The sequence below is a fragment of the Emydura macquarii genome, unplaced genomic scaffold (assembly GCF_026122565.2).
Source record: "Emydura macquarii macquarii isolate MOO-44397 ecotype Brisbane River unplaced genomic scaffold, CSIRO-AGI_Emac_v2 contig_3345, whole genome shotgun sequence".
NCBI lineage: Eukaryota > Metazoa > Chordata > Testudines > Chelidae > Emydura > Emydura macquarii.
The window spans coordinates 888072-903175 of NW_027133482.1; the positions used below are offsets into that span (position 1 = coordinate 888072).

The 15104-nt window shown below is 43.6% G+C and overlaps 1 protein-coding gene across 1 annotated transcript in view; it reads right to left on the bottom strand.

Annotated features, from left to right (window-relative positions):
• Positions 1 to 14392, bottom strand: part of SMOX (spermine oxidase) — a 69179-nt gene extending 54787 nt beyond the window's left edge. Inside the window, exon 1 of the mRNA XM_067533593.1 lies at positions 14201 to 14392. The gene's annotated coding sequence lies outside the window, so the exon portion shown is untranslated. The remainder of the gene's footprint in view (positions 1 to 14200) is intronic.
• Positions 14393 to 15104: the final 712 nt, after the last annotated feature.

A 15104-nucleotide genomic window follows, 5' to 3' on the forward strand; every position in this document is an offset into this window, starting at 1 on the left:
ATGTAGGGTGATATAAAATTAACATGGCACAGACTAAAAGAATTAAAAATTTGTTAACAGGTCTCAAAATATAATTGTAAATGGGGAATCATCATCAAGAGGGTGTGTTTCCAGTGGAGTCCCACAAGGATTGGTTCTTTGGCCCTATACTATTTAATATTTTTTATCAATTACCTAAGACCAAACATAAAATCGTCACTGATAAAGTTTTCAGATGACACAAAAATTGGGGGAGCAGCATATAACGAAGAGGACAGGTCTTTGAGACAGAGCAATCTGGATTACTTGATAAACTGAGCACAAGCAAACAATATGCATTTTAATACGGCTAAGTGTAAATGCATTCACCCAGGAACAAAGAATGTAGGCCACACTTACAGGATGGTGGACTCTATCCTGTAAAGCAGTAACTCTGAAAAAGATTTGGGAGTTGTGGCGGATAATCAGCTGAACATGAGCTCCCAGTGTGATGCTGTGGCTAAAACAGCTAACACGATCTTGAGATGCATAAACAGGGGAATGGTGAGTAGGAGTAGAGAGGTTATTTTATCTCAGTGTTTGGCAATGGTATGACCACTGCTAGACCACTGTGTCCACTTCTGGTGCCCACAATATAAAAAGGATGTTGATAAATGCACAGGTTCAGAAAAGAGCTACAAGAAAGTTTAAGGATTAGAAAACCTGCCTTATAGTGACTGAGCTCTTTGAGTTTATCTATTTAGCCGAACAAAGAGAAAATAAAGAGTTGACTTGATTATAATTTATAAATATCTACACGGGGAACAAATATTTAATGATGGACTCTTCAATCTAGCTGAGAACAGTATAACACAATCCAAGAGCTGGAAGCTGAAGCTAAATTCAGACTGGAAATAAGGCATACAGTTTTAACAGTGAGAGTAATTAACCATTGGAACAATTTGCCAAGGCTAATTCTTCATCGATGAATTTTTAAATCAAGATTGGATGTTTTTTCTAAAAGATATAGTCCAGGAATTACTTTGGGAAATTCTATGGCCTGTACAGGAGGTCAGACTAGATGACGGCAATCATCACTTCTGCCTTGGAATCTATGAGTTATAGCATCATAGGTGAGCATGGCATTTAAAAAGTCAGACAAGGTCCCTTTCCCACGCAGCTTGCAATCTAAATATGAGCAGAAACAAGTACTAAGAGATGATGGTGGGAAACAGGAAGAGACAACGAAATAAGAAGGAAAGGGTTCAGAAAAGAGTAATTCAAGAAAAATTCAAGGCCTGGAAAACCTGCCTAGCCATGAGATACTACAGCAGATGCTTAGTTGATCCAAAAGAAGGTTCAGACAGATGACTTGATCACAGTCTACAGGTATCTACACGAGGAAGAGATTTCTGATAATACACAGCTCTTTAATGTAATAGAAAAAAAGTATAATGAAATCCACTCGTCGGAAGCCTAACCTACATACATTTGGACTAGAAAGAAGGTGGAAATATTTAATAGTGAGAATAACTAACCATTGAAAAACTTATTTAGGGATCTGGTGGATTCTCCATTACTTCAAGTCTTTAAATCAAGACTGGATATTTTTCTAAAAATGATGCTGTAGCTCAAACAGAAGTTATGGGCTTGATGTAGAAATTATTGAGTGAGGTTCTTTGGCCTGTGTTATTCAGGTGGTCAGATTAGATTATCATAATGGTGCCCCTTAAGGCCTTAAAATCTATGAAAAGGGCATGTGTCCAGATAACAACACAGGCAGAAGAAGAAATTCTTTGCCAGTATTTTGTCCGCTAGAATCAATAAGGGAATGCCTAAATGAAATTGATTTTTAAATTGTTCAAATGACCTAGTTTCATTATTCTGGCTGGAAAGAGTGTTTCTCTCTTCTCTTACTAACAGTGTAGAACTGTTCAGATTGTACTACATTACTATTGAGTTGGTGCAGGAGCTCAGTGAGAGAGTCCAATTAGTTGAGCATGGGGGGGAGGCATTAGGGGAGGGAGGGCAGCAAACTATCAGAGTAAATTCTGATGGCAAATTGTGTAACCATCTGCTCAACCCAATTCAAACAAGCTAGCACTGCACAACAAACAGCTATAATTCACTCGTATTGTAGGTCAAAAATTCAAATCTGGCCAAGTCAGCTGCAACACAGTCTCATGTATCTGACAGCTGCTCAGTGGCTTATGAGAACTAAATTGTGGTTTTAGGGCTTGTCTATACAGAGAAATTGACCAGAATCCACTTTGTGGATTAAGCTAAATCAGTAAAAGGCATTCTTTTTCTGGAATAGGAGTATCCACATGGGGAGCTACTGCTTTTTAAATTCACACCCTACTTTATTCCAGAATAAATGTCTTGTGTAGACAAGCCATGAGTTCTTTTCCTTTTATACATCCCAACTGACACCCTGTTAGCAAGTCTCCGAAGGCATAAGGTTTGACCGTGCCAAAGGGACTCCGCCCAACCTCTCCCCACAGATCAGGGTAAAGACACACCAGAGAACACTGACATCAAAAGATGTCAATAAAATTACTTTTACCAGCATTAAGTTCACTTAAAACAATTTTTTAAAGGAGACATACTTATTTTTAAAGGAGAAAATAGTTTATTTGCTGGCTACCACAGACAGATGTTTCAAAGTTCAAGAAAATCTGGAGACACACACTGGACAAGTTAACAGATAGAAGATGTACTGTATATGAAAAGCTTAGGTCTGTTCACATAAAGTTCCAGAAGAACTAACAGCAAGCAAGATGGATTAAAATCTTTTTTTTAAAATACACATATTTAACATTAAATTTGAAACTGACAATCTACGCTAAAGCCTACATTTATTATAATCCATTCAAATCATTTAAATTAAATACAAAAAATATTAAGCAGTACACGTTTGCTACTGCAGCTTTAAAGAAACTCAAACCACTGAAGTGGTGGAAGTCACTGGCTAAGCACTTGCAACCAGAGTTTACTCAAAGTGCTAATCCAGTTTTTGACAGCAGTAACTACTTCTGCAGATGCGGAGAGAACATTTTCTTCATTTCAATTTATTCAACTAGTTCAGTTCAATGACTAGTTCAACCACAGGAAAGAAACTAATTGGGAGTTGAAAAAGCAGGAAAGCTTGTTTACCTCTTCCTATCTATGAATAAAAACTAGGTGTGACAGAGGATGAGATTTTCTATTTCTAAAAACTTGAAGGACAGGGTGACCAGAAACAATCAGTTCAATTCATTAACTACAGAGAATAATTCCTTTGTTCAGTAAATCACTTATTTTTAAATGCAAAACTTGTTTTGATAACTGTTTGATAACCTTTTTTTTAATGTATCCAGCACATTTAATGTAGTTTTATTTAATAATAAAAATTTAAAATGCTGGTTTTGTGCATTTGTAAATGAATTTGAATGTCCATCCAAATAGACCTTGACGCAAATCGCAAATACAAAATTAATTATCTAGTAAATAAATGCATCAGTCACCATTTTCTAACATAATAAAAATGTAAAAATTAAGAATCTGAACAATATATAGTATAGTCTCCTGGTTAGCAAAAAGAAGTACCAAATTTATAGAGTAAAGACTACATTTACTTGCAAATCACTATTTTTAATAGTTACCAACCAATGAGAATCCACCTTTCTTTAGGAAAATAACTAAAAAGTACAAATGCAAAACACGATTAAAATCAATGGTTTAAATCAAGGTTTCCTGCTTGGTTCCTACTAAATTAGTGATTTAAATTGATTTGATTTAAATCAATCCACCCTGATAGCAAGAAAAGAAAAGAACATAAGTGATGTATGTAAATTAATTCCTGGGGTAAGCCACAAACGTTTGTCACTTGCATGTTTGGGACTATCCAGGTTAGCCTTTACAATGGGGTTAGCTCACCCAGTTAACCCCATAAAAACACCCTGTGTAGATACAATCCTGGGGTTTGTCTACACAGGGATACATGGGGAAATTAATCTGAATTAAAGATTAATCTTGTAAATGGGAGCAGCTAAATTTCAACGAGGATAACTACATTCTGTAATATAAAATTTCCACTTTAGTTTCAAATGAATACATTTAAATTTTTCAGTTTGCAGTAGCACTATCGCCTTCCTTTGAGTATATGGATAATTAATACTCTTTTTAAAACCCCATGATAATTGATATGAACATAATCAAAAACATCCCAAGAGATTTCAACTAGAGCCACTGCAGCATTGTGTGATGTGGACACATGTCCACTTGGAACCAGAAAAGACCAAATTCATTTCACACAGAACCACCAACAGCCATCAAATGCCAATCAATTGATTTCTTTGTTACCCAGGGTATGTACACACTGACTGCGGCAAATCCGCCGCCATCAGATTGATCTATCAGGATCGATTGAGAGGCAGTGAAGATCTGCTCAATCGATCCGGAAATCGATTCAATTAAACCTCCTCCTCAAAAGGCATAGCGCTGCGTCGACGGGAACGCATTTCCTGTCGGCGCAGCACAATGGAGACGGCACGCTGCACAGATGAACAGGTTCTGTTCTTAATTTCTGTCCCTTATCCCTCTTGTGCCATATAACAAAGTACATGAAAGCTCAATCTCCTCTCATCGTGCAGTATCAAAGCAAAATGAGCACCTACCGGAACTCCCCTCTCCTGCATTCTGCATGCCAGAGCCTGGAGTGCTGCGACTGGCTAAAAGAAGTCCTGATTCCCCACATCACTGGACGACCCTGCTGTCTGCACTACATCATCCTCCAGCTCTACTTCCTTATCTGGGTTGAGGCCTCCCTCGCCTTCTGGTACGCCTGCCTCAGCTCCGTGATTTTATCAACACACTGCCGATTGTCCCTTTTGTGGCCCTTCACTTGCATGCCACTTGCAATCAGCCCATAGGTATCAAAATTTCTACAGCTGGTGCAAAGCTGTGACTGCACAGCCTCCTGTACCCATATAGTCAACAGATCCAACAACTCCAGTGCGCTCCAGGCGGGAGAACATCTGGTGCATACATCTGGCAGTCAGCTGGGAAGATGCCGTGTGAACTGTACTCGCCGAGCAAACAGGAAAAGGAAAATCAAACATTCCCGGGACTTTAAACAGGGACGGGGAGCATACTTGTGCACCTTCAGGACAGCAGAGTTCAAACTGCTGACCAGAGCAGTCATGATGGGCATTGTGGGACACCTCCTGGAGCCCAATTAGGGTGACATAACCAAGCGCGGTGTCTACACAGACACTGTGTCGCTCTAAATATGTCGCAAAAAGCTCTATGCCGCTCACGGAGGTGGTTTTATTTTGTCAGCATACTCAGGGGGGTTATATCAGTGGGAGAAGCATTTCTTTGTATACATCTCCACTGTTTTGTCGACAAAACTCTGTAGTGTAGATAGCCTAAGTCTATCAAAGTAATTAATTTAAACTCCCAGGCTCATCTTTTGAGGGTGTTGTGGGACCTATGGATCTTGAAAGGTGGGTTGTGGAGGGTATTGATCAACACAACAGTGGAGATATGTCTGCGGGTTTTGCATCTGTTATTAGGGTACGGTCTGCTGCCGCTTTGAGTTGCTGTGTCCTGATCTGTGGGGAGCTTGCTTCTGATAATGAGCTTGGTAAAGCTGGGGGATTGTTTGAAGGTCAAAACAGAGGAGTCAAGAGGGATTTATTTCAGGATGTGCTCCCCATCATGTACGGATTTTAATTGTTTGAGTTCCAGTGTGCAGTGGTAGGTGACAAGTAGGAGTGTGTGGTCTGAGTGGGGTTTTTCCTGTATTGATGCAAGTTCTCCCTAGATATTTGGGATATTTGGGTGGCCCGTTCCATGATGCGATCTACTTCTCTGGTGAAGTGTCCTTGTTTGCTGAAGGCAGTTTTAAGTGTGTTAAGGTGTGTATCCCAGACTTTCTCCTCAAAACATATACTGTGGTAACTGAGTGCCTGGCTGCGGAAAACAGATTTCTTTGTGTGTTTGGGGTGGTTACTGCATCTGTGAAGGCAAGTGTGGTGATCCGTGGGTTTCTTGTAAGTAGGGTTCGATTGTTGATGATAATTGTGGTGTCCAACAAGGTGATCCTGACCTCTGAGTGTTCTAGAGTTTGATGGATGGATGGTGGTTGTTGAAGCTATAGTGGGAATCTATGAGGAAGCTTTCGGGATTCAAGGGTCCTACATGTGCCTATCACAACCCATGTGATCCAACAGACTAAATGCCCCGATAACACCTATGCAGGTGAAATAACACAATCACTACACTCTCAAATGAACTAGCACAGAAAAATTAATCAAGATAAAAACACCACAAAGCAGTAACTCCATATCTGACCTCTCAGTCCTCGTCCTCAAAGAAAACCTGCAAAACGCTTTCAAAAGATGAGCCTGGGAGCTTAAATTCACCACCTTGCTAGACACTAAAAATCATGGACTGAATAGAGACACTGGATATATGGTTTATTACAGCCTTCTGTAATCCACTAACTCCCCATTTGTCCTTTGACTGCACAGGTGTTAATGGACCCCTTCACCGTGAATGGTCTCTTACAATATGTGTTAACTACTTACGCCAAAAGATCTGTTCCCCTTTGTATTGAGCCCAGACACTCTTAGTATCTTCCCCAGACCTGAAGAAGAGCTTGAAAGTTTCTCTCTTTCACCAACAGACATTGGTCCAATAAAAGATATTACCTCACCCACCTTGTCTCTCTAAGGCCACGTCTACACTACACGATTAAGTCAGCCTATGTAAGTCGACTTACAGCCGCCACAGTAACCACTGCGGTTTTTCATGTCCACACTACCTTCTTTCTGCTGGTGGTGCGCATCCTCACAAGGAGCGGGGAGCTGAGAGGCCAAGCTGCAGACAGGCTCCAGGTCGCAGTTCTGCAGGGAGCCACAGCCCGGCTCTCAGTGCCAGGCAGCAAGGCTCCAGCTGTCAGCACTGCTGGGGCTTACAGCTAGAACTCCCCAGGCCCCCACTCAATTTCAAAATAGGAACCCCTCCAGCAGTGAAACTGACATTCTTGTCAATTTCCAGGCTCTGGCTGTCAGTCAACCTGATGGCCAACAGGCCAGGCAAATAACACAGTGTCTGTAGAGACACCATGTCACCTGACTATGTCGATGTAAGTCTTACGCCTCTCATCGAACTGGATTTACTAGGTCGGCTGAGCAGAACGCTGCTCAGGAACACTGTAGTGTGTACGCTTACATAGTTAGGTCGACGTAAGCTGCCTTATGTCGACTTAACTTTGTAGTATAAACCGGCCCTAGGGGCAGATCTACACTACAAACTTGCAGCTGCATCACTCAAGAACTTCTGGTGAAGACACTCCAAGCCGATGGAAAAGACATCTCCCGTCAGCTTAATAACTCCACCTCCACGAGAGTCGGTAGCTAGGTTGGTGAGAAAAGCAATCCCATTGACACAGCACTGTCCACACCAGTGCTTAGGTCGGCATAACTACATCGCTCAGGGTTGTGGATTATTCACACCACTGTTCGATGTCGTTATACCACAGTAATTCTGTAGCATAGACCAGGACTAATATCCTGGAACCAACATGGGTACAACAACATTGTATTTTCAGTGTTATTTTCTGTGCTATTCCTTATGCATCACACCATTTTGGTTGCTTTTTTGATTGCCACTGTGTAAGCAGCAGAGGTTTTACTTTGAGCTATTCCCAGTGATAAATGTATCTTTGTCCTGAGTAGTTACAGTTAGTTTAGAAACTGGTAAGATGTAGGAGTAATTCAATTCGGCCTTTACAATGTTTATTACCTTCCATTTGTCAACACTGAATTTCATCTGCCATCATGCAGCTTGTTGACCTAGCTTTGTTAGCAACATTTGAAGTTCCTCACAGTCTTCAGTAAACTGAATAATTCTGCACCATCTACAAATTTTCGCCTACATCGCTGTTGTGGGGCAGATCCCCACCCAACTCAGGAAAGGGTTCAAGGGCGCTCCTGGTCACAATCGGCCCCAAGCCAACCCACTTGTGAGACTTGTCAAGCCTGGAGATGTCTGGGTCCTTAAAAGAAAGGATTCCTGCTCAGTGCAGGTAGCATTCTGAAGCAACACGACTGCATCTCAGAGCTCCCTAGCAATCAGGTGTTGCTTACTGGGGAAATGGCTTCAGAGCCTTGGATGCCCAGGCCTTCTCAGAAAGGAGAAGGGCTAGTACTTTTCTATTTCCTCCTTCTTTGGCCTTCCAAAAGCATAGGACTCTGCTTTTTGTGGACAAAGGAAGCATACTGACTTTTTGTTTGGAGTACTGTAACCTCCCCCCTGCAAGGGGGTTGATGCCTTGAACGGCACAGCTGGAGGGCTGTGCCCTAGACTCTAAGACAGTGCACAACCAACTCCCCAATCAGTTACCAGAAGTATAGCTTATTACGATCTCTTTCCTTCAGATCGCTGGTATATTAACCATTGTCCTTAACATTCTGCCATATTGAAAGTTTACCGGTTAGCCGTAATTTGTGTTCTGCCTCAGTCTGTTTCTTCTCCAGGATTGCGCTTTGCCTCTCACTCCATGACTTAGTTTCAAATTGCTTCTTATAAGCAACTTTGTCAAATGCTTTTTGAAGGATCAAATAAACTAGAAATGACAGAGACAAAAAGTCTTCTCAGAGCAAAAAGTTCCTGAGGATGGGGGAAGTACTCCCTATGTACAGGAGAGTTGGATTGGGGTAGAGTAGGACCGTAATGCTTCCTGCTCTCTGCTGAGGCAGCACAGACTATTCTCTTGACACCACAGCTACTAAGTCACTGAAACTGACTACTTCTGCATTAGTGAACTACATGTTTATTGCACTTCAGTGTTGAATCAAACCTAAAAATATAACCTATTCTTTTCTTCATGGCATGAAAACATAGTGTAATTCTAAACAGGTCAATAATATACTTTGGTGAATTAAATTTAGCTAATTATGGAGTAACATCTTAAACAAATATGCCCTTCACAGCAAAATAATGAACCATGAAGAACAGAACAAACATTATGAGTTCTTTGGAAGAGATCTACCACTGTTTGTCAATTCTGCAGTTATATCAACTGGGAGAATACAAATATTTTTCTGTTTCAGGTAGTTCATCTCCTTTCACACCCCTTTATCTTTTAAATTTTGAAAAGGAAAGGCAGATTTAAATGAAATTGGTACAGGATGCCAACAAAGTACACTTGCTTTTTTTTAAAAAAAGCTTTTTTTCTTTAAAACTGATCAGAAATTTAATGCAGCTGAACTATGAATTCCTAAGGTCAGATCCTCCTAATCAGTGTAGCTCTTCTGAAGTCAATGCAGCTATACGGATTTACAGTAGCTGAGGATTTGGCCCATAAACTCTAACGCCAGTTCTACTACTCATTTGCTATGTAGCCTTCACCTCTCTGCCTTAGTTTCCCTATCTGCAAAATGGAGATAATATTTATCTTAAAGGCATGATGTGGAAACTATCTTTGAAGAGGGAATGTTCTATAATCAAGGTCCTGTATATTCCACAGTTCTGTGACTGCAGAATCTCTCTTCCTGCAAAGCAGTGCTTCACAATCTAAGCGTAGGTTTCTAGTCTTCAGGATTCCGAAGGTAACCTTGAAAACATAAATACAGCATAAACTAATGCAGTGTTGTCTTCCTCGGATCAGCAGAAAACCTTAAACAATGGCTCTAGAGAGCAATGTACTACCCCATTCAGCTGAGTGGCGAAACCAGAAGATAATTTCGAGTCAACATTTAAGTATTTTGCTACTGATCATTTGATCAGAGATATCCAGCTAATGTTCTTACCTCACAATCCAAACTGCATCCCACATCTCCCCAGGTGTCAAAATCCCCAAACGTCTCCTACCCAGCTGCCAGACCACTCCCTGCAGCATCTCCCTTGACAGATGTGGTTTATAGGTTGTCAACACAAAAATCTGTGGCACATCAAGAACTGAAAGTGTAGGGGAAACGCAAAATAAAAACAAATTTAATATCTAACAAACAATCGAGGCCATTGATACTAAATTCATTCAAGACCCTCCTTTTTTATTTAAAAATGACTATGTTAAAACAAAAGGACACCAGCTTATTCAACAAGATATTGGTGCCGATTCCAGTTGAAGAAAACCGGGTTGCACTTTTGTCAATGAGGAGCTAATTCAACCTGCAGAACTTTTATTATAGGTATGATGCACAAACAGAGCGCAGGCTGTTTGCAAAGCTGGCAGGTGGTGGGGGTTTTTTGTTGTTGTTTTTTTTAAGAGCAGGGAGGGCGAGGAGAGGGAACCCCACACACACACCCCAACGTGTTTTTACATGTATACAGAGCACAGCTAAAAAGAAGTTACCACGACAGAAACACAGAACCCTCTACTTTTCAGAGTAGAACCTCACTTTAAATGAAGGTGCTGCTGTAACACAGAACACAAACACCTAGTTGCAAATTTAAGCCTAGTTTATTGTGGAGTACGTGGGGCTTTGGCTCCACCAGTAGTTGCCATCAATATCTTATGTTGCAAATAGTTCACATTACCACCCACAGTATTCCTGGCATTTGTTACAGGAAATACCATAGTAATGTTAGCTACTTGCAAGTGGCAATTGCAAAGACTTTCCATGGTGACCACTGTGAGAGTACACCTTTCACTATTCATAGTCAAATATGCCCCCTACTCCAAGGTATGGAACACCTGGACTCCTGGAAACCAATATTTCAAGATATTTTCATTCCTTTTAAGGGAGGGAAAGCATGATGAGGAGTGATGGTTGTGGCCATAGGTAAGGTTATTTCTACATTTATTAGTTTTCTGGTTGGTTAATGGCGATCACAGAGGCTGCCAGATCTGTGGATGTGGTAGAGTCTATCTTTAGTATTTGTCAAAGTCACCCAGAGCATTGGATAGGCATTTTTTTATTTATATTTCTTTTGATACATATATAATATGTACTCATATAAATTAAGTTCCTGGGGGTTGCCTCACTGCTTCAACCTTCAGAGGTCAACACTTACGTCCCTCCCACTCCCTGATATGAAATTTAAAGAAGAAACTCAGCTTTCATTTAAAAAAATAATCCTAGTCATTTTCCTTGGAAAGACTCTTTTCTGCAACAGGGATGGACAAACCACTCTTAGTATAAAATGAGTCAGTTATGTGTGCCAAAGGATACGTCTCCACTTGAGCTGAAGGGATAGACGTAGCGCACTAGTTTTGATCTCGCTAAAAATGGGCAAAAAATGGAAGTGGTTGCTACAGTGCAGGCAGCAAAATGGGCTTGCTGCCCGAGTACAGCCCTGCCCGAGACCCTAGGTACTATCTCAGACAGTTAGCCCAACCCACTGCCTGCACAACTGCAGCTACACTTCTATTTTTTAGCACGCTAGCTATATCAAAGCTAATGTATATACATACTCCCACACTGGAAGTTATGCCACCAACTCAAGAGCACACATACCCAAGAGTCACCTTGCTAGCCCTCTCCTAGGCCATCCCGGTACATAGCGGTGGACAGGAATCCATTACATTGTAGGACTCACAAAAAGTGATCTCCAAGGCCAAACCCTAAATGTTAAGGCTGGTTCGGGCTGAGGTGGATGTTAGCTCCACGCATGTAATTTAAAGCAGATGGTCCTGCAAATGAACCCATAAAAAGCAGATGTTCTATCTGATAAATGTGGACAATTAGAGAACCCATGAAACTGTTCAAACTATTTCACCCCCAGTTTCCGCACCCCAGACAACACTGTGTGCAAGTTGATTGCTATCCTCCACTTCAGTGGGGCTGCATTTCAGTGGTAATGTAATTAACTTGTTAAAGTGCTTTGCCTTCCTTCAGCACTACAGATATTTAAAAAAAAAAAAATTAAGATTCAAGTTGAACAATGAGAGGCCTGCCCAGGACTGGCAATATCAGACTGTTTTCAGTAAAGAGACATGGTCTAATGGGCTAACGACTGAAGGAAGGCTCTAATCTCCAATTATGATCCTGACTCCATCTGTGGCCTTGAGCACATCAAACTCCAAGTCTCAATGTCCCAAGTATTAAATGGGGACAACTGTTCACCAACTCCTAAGGGTTCTGTAAAGAATTAATGACTGTTTGGTTAACACTTCAAGAAGGAAAGGGGCTATAAAAATGCTACATATTATCAGCATGTCAATAAACGGAGTTTGTAGAGACTCAAAACACACACAGTTCTTACACAATATACTGCAATGACCCGAGGCTGACACCATGTCCTTAATTCAACCAGTCAGGGTACTCTCAGAACAGTATACTATATCTTGTATATTAAGTAAAGCTTGCATCAACAGGGTGAGGTAAGAACAGAGTTTTGGCCTCAACCTTGTCTTTGTGTCAGATCATAAACTGGGTGTGTGTAATTTTATACATACGCAAAACGCATTTTTTGTGTGTGTGTAATTGTATCATATACAGGAGAACAATTATTTATTAAGATGTTTCTGTTGATACTACTTGATCTTTATTCTCATGCTGTCACCATAATCCTGAGATTACTGATGTAAATACAAAGGTTTTATAGCCAGTAATTTACATAAGGTGTTTTACAATGACACTGTGGTATTATTATCATACTACAGCTTTGGAACTAAATTCTGATCTTCAGTTGCACCAATGTAAATCTGGAGCAACTCCACTGACGCCAATTATATTACTTGAGTACATGAGATCAGAAACTAGTGCCAATACCACAGTATTATAATGCCCATGTACAAACAAGAAACACCTAATGCAAACTTGAAACATTTGCAGACTGTAATTTACATCAATAATCTCGAAGTTTTGGTGACATTTACTATTTGACCTTAATTCTCATGTTATTACAGAAAAACTCCTAACTATAAATATGCTCACACACAGATATATAACTGAACACACATATCCACTTTACGATATGACATATATATAAGGTTGAAGCCATTAATAATTGTCTTACTCCCACCCGGCACAATTCTACTTGCCTGGAGCAATTTTTTTCAAAAACATATGAGTCAAAATAGAATTAGCTGTTTCCTTAGCAGTGTCAAGGTTAAGATCAGAAGAGTTGGGAATTTTCGGAAGGTGCCTGGTAAATTTCCAAGACAATTTTGTAAAGCTGGCTTTGTGCTATTGACTGGATATTCCACAGATTTCTCATTACCTCTCTATTGAGAAATATGCACACAACAAAAAAAACACACACACATTGTTCTGACGGTTCTGATATATTCTATGTTTTGGAGTGTGCATGCACAAACACACACAGTTTACTGTGCATTATCTAAGTGGAGCACATCTCAAACTGCAGTGAGACGCAGCTGTACTCAGTGTCAAAATCCTGTGTAGCAACATCATTGGGGGAAAGGAACCGGCTTTGTTTCAGGATTCACTGCTTTTGCATCCATCAATTTGCAACATCAACAACAACAGAAGACCAAAAAGAGGTCAAGAAAGGAGCCTGAACCAGCACGAACCACACAGCCTTTGCATGGCAGGAGTCTGACTCTGACACAAGAAGAGTATGAAACAACCACCACCAAAGCAGGATCTGAAGAGGGGGGGCCGGGGGGAGGAATAACATCTACAAGTAGGGTGCCCAGATGTCCTAATTTTATAGAAACTGTCCCGATATTGGAGGCTTTGTCTTATACAGGTGCCTATCACCCTCCACCCCCATCCCAATTTTTCACACTTGCTATCTGGTCACCCTATCCACAACAGCTGTTTCATGTGGGTGTGGGTCCTCAGGGTGAAAGCCCCTCTCCCCCCAATTCCTGGGGCAGCTGAGGGAATGACAGACCCTCGGTGTCCAGCGGGGACAGGGAATGCGCTCTCCTTGAGGAAGGGGGGGGTGCAGAATGGGGATCAGCACACCCCAAAAGCCAGATGCAATCATCCTATACCGAGAAGACACGCTATGGGGGGAGATGAGCCCTTCTGGGGGGGCAAAGGGGTTTGTGCTCCTCCAGGGAAGAGGGGGGTGTACTAGAATCCCAACCTCCCCTCCCAGCAGAGCGGGGCGAGGGGGGGGGGTCTGTGGTCTTCTAGGGGAGACTGGGGGGTTACAGGACGGGTCACCCCAATTTCCTCCCTCCCAAGCGGGACTGGGGGGCGGGGGTCTGAGCTTGCTCCGAGGGAGAGGAGGGTGCTAGGCTGCCCCCCGAGGAGCCCCGGGGCTGGCGGGGCGGTGCGGGGGGCTGCCCCCCGCGGGGCGGGCCGGGCCGGGCCGGGCCGGGCGGTACCTGGCTGTGCGGGGGCCGGCGGGGAAGGGCTCCTGCAGCCTGTCCAGCTCGGCTCGGCGCTCGGCGCTCTGCCGCTCGCTGCTCGCCCGCCTGCTGCACTGAGAGGCGCGGCCACGACCGGCGGCGGCCTGTTCCGCAGCCTCCTCCCCGTCCCCGCTCGGCCCGCCCCGGCTCCGCCTCGGGGCCCTCCGCCCCCCGCGGCCCCGGCCGGGCAGCCTGGCGCGGAGCCCGCTCGGGGCCGGGGCCGGGGCCGGGCCCTGCCTCAGGCCGCAGCGCTGCGCGGGGGAGCGGAGCTGGAGGCCGGCGCCGACACAGCCCGCAGCAGGGCTGAGACATCCCCCCCGGGCACGGAGCTGGAGCGGCACCGCCGGTACCCGGCCCGGCCCGGCCCCTTCCCCAGCGGTACCACGGCCTGGCCCCGCCCCAGCCCGGCCCCGGCTTAGCCCGGTCCCTGCGCCACCATCACCCCAGTACCCCGTCCTCATCTCCCACAGCCCCTATAGCCCCACTGTAACCCAGCCCAGTCACCCCGCTGGTACCTGGCCCCCCCAATACCCCGGCCCAGCCCCCTCGGCCTCCATGCCACCCTCCCCAATACCGCAGCCCTGCCCCCTTCCCCGCAGGCCCTACACCACCAGTATCCAGTCCCATTCCCCTGGCCCTACATTTCCCAGTACCCTTGCCCCCAAACCACCATTGCCCCCAGTCCCAGCCCCTGATACCCTGTCTCAGCTCCTCCCGCCCTATACCACCATCCCCCACAGATATCCCTTCCCAGCCCCCCTGACTCCTACATCACCTACCCCACCCCATGGCCTCTACACCGCTATCTCCCATGTCTCTGCACCACCGTTCTCCAAATACCCCATCCTAGTGCCCCTGTGGACTGTGAACCACCATTCCC